Here is a 2,332-nt window from a genome sequence, read left to right as displayed (position 1 = left end):
TTTACTAAAGGTCCAAACACAAGAATAAGTTCTGGTTCAAGATACCCATATACTATGTCAGACCTAGCTTTGTCTTAAGTCAGGCAAGATAGTTGAATTATTGATTTGCATATTTATTAACTCAACCCTGCCAAGCTAAATCCTCAAGTTAAATGAACTAACCCATGTATAAACACAGTAATCTATAAAAAGACATCGCAATTTTCTCTTCTGAATGATGGAGTGAGATTAGACCATGATTGTCCTGACTTCAGTTCCTGAGGGCAAAATTCATGACAATGAATACCAGGAAGCTCCTATGCCTTGGAAGAGTGGACATCGTTTGACCTTGTAAACCCTCTTGAAACTGGGACACACTCTTGCCAAGCAAAAATTCCGAAGACCAAGATAGTCCCATTCTCACTTAAGTGAGTGTGTGGGCATTGGATCTACACAGATAACATGCTTTGGATTGTTGCTGCAAAACCCTTCCTTTTAAGCAGCTTAGCTTTCTTCCATATGCAATCTGGTGCTTAACATGTCATTTCCTTGGTTAGTCAAACAAGACAAGAATTATTTGTCATAAAAGACAATGATCATGGTTTATTTTTAGTCTCAAGAAAACCTGCCAAGACTGAAAGCTTGTGCATTATATGAAGAAAAAACTTAACCCAAGAGGAAAGCTATTCTTAGTTTTCAATGTTTTATTCTCTCTTCTCATGGAGGAACAACTGTGCCATTGTGTTTTATACCACACTACTGAACTATTAGAACTTTTGCTGCCTTTTCTTATTGTTTCTTCATACACACATGTACACACATATTTTAAGTTGAAATAGGATATATCACATATATATATATTTTTATTGGATACATCTTTGAAGTATGATGTTTCAAAGATTAGCATATGCATAAAGCTCATTAAGCTGAATAAATGCGGATTCAGACAAAGAATCATTTGTGTTCCTGGAAGCCTATCCCTTAAAAGCAGGTGCACAGCACACAATTAAGAGAAAATGAAATTGTGAGGAGCAGGATTGTAGTGGCACACTTTTTGACTCATCTGAGGTTGTACCTATATATTTATAACCTTTATTTTTAACTAAGAACTATTTCTTCTCATAGGAACCAGATGAGTTTTTAGAAGGGATTGGTTAGAAAGGAAAAAAGTTACTGTGTGGCTGTAATAATAATATAATTGAAATAAAATTCCCTTGAAGAATTCTTTTAGGATGTACCCCACATGAAGTTTTCAACAATAAGAATATAGCAAATGACATAACAGTAATAGAAAGCATTGGCTTGAGTGTTGGAAGACGTTCATCATTTGTATTGCTTTGCAAATTGTCTAATTCCTCAGGACCTCAATTTTCTTTTCTTTCTTTTTTTATTTTTTTTTAAGTGAGGTGACCTTTGGTTGACCTCACAGATTGCAAGGACCTTGTCAGTTTACAATCCCTTATTTTTTACACCTGCAGCACCTGGTCTTCCTATGTGGTCTCCCATCCAAGTACTAACCAGGCCGACCCTGCTTAGCTTCCGAGATCAGATGGGATCGGGCTTATTCAGGATAGAATGGCCATAGACAGGACTTCACTTTTCTGAGGTTCATCAGATATCATTAAGGTTTCTTTATACCAAATTACGGAACAATTAGAACTTAATGTTTTAAAATATTGTGAACTTGACTTTATGACAAAGTTTGTGGAGTAGGCTCTGTTCAAGCAAGTCAGGGAATTTAAAGGTTAAAAACAACTGAAGGAGACAAAGCCATGAATGCTAGTCATATTGCAGTAACAAGATTTTGTTTGGTAAAAACTGAAATAAATATAGAATTGAGAGCCTAAGAAAATTGGAGACATACTTGGGATTCAAACTTACAGTTTAAGGCAAAGTTACAATCTTTCAAAAGACAACAACTTGAGTTAGATTTTGGATTTGGGATTTTGGAAGGAAGATTCAAAGAAATAAATTCCTTTAATTTTTCTTTAATTTCTCTTAAAAATCTTTAAATGAAAGAAAGCACAGCATGAGTGGTTTAGCTAATACATTGATTACCATCTAACACTTTGGGGGATTAATTGTGGCCAGCTGAGAATAAAACTGGGTTATAGGAGGTGATTGGAAGAGAGGATTCCTCTGGGCAAGATAGGCCACCAGAAGGAAGAAAAGGATGCTAATGGGGTAAGGCCTCCAGAGAAGCTGGATTTGCATTTGGGAGGGGAGAAAGTCCTGATCACTCAAAACAAAAATACAGAAGCTTGAAAGCTTAAAGTTGAAATAAATACCTAGTGAAAAAGTATAAAAATACTAAAAATAGTACAAATGAAAAGATAAACAAGATTTTTTTTTG

The 2,332-nt window shown here is 35.2% G+C and overlaps 1 pseudogene; it reads right to left on the bottom strand.

The window, feature by feature from the left end:
- Positions 1-1,448: 1,448 nt before the first annotated feature.
- Positions 1,449-1,566, bottom strand: LOC112479083 (annotated as a pseudogene).
- Positions 1,567-2,332: the final 766 nt, after the last annotated feature.

The sequence above is a fragment of the Pteropus alecto genome, unplaced genomic scaffold (assembly GCF_000325575.1).
Source record: "Pteropus alecto unplaced genomic scaffold, ASM32557v1 scaffold33, whole genome shotgun sequence".
NCBI classification, from domain to species: Eukaryota; Metazoa; Chordata; class Mammalia; order Chiroptera; family Pteropodidae; genus Pteropus; species Pteropus alecto.
The sequence above is the reverse complement of the archived record's forward strand: the minus strand, read 5'-3'. Positions and strand labels throughout refer to the sequence as shown.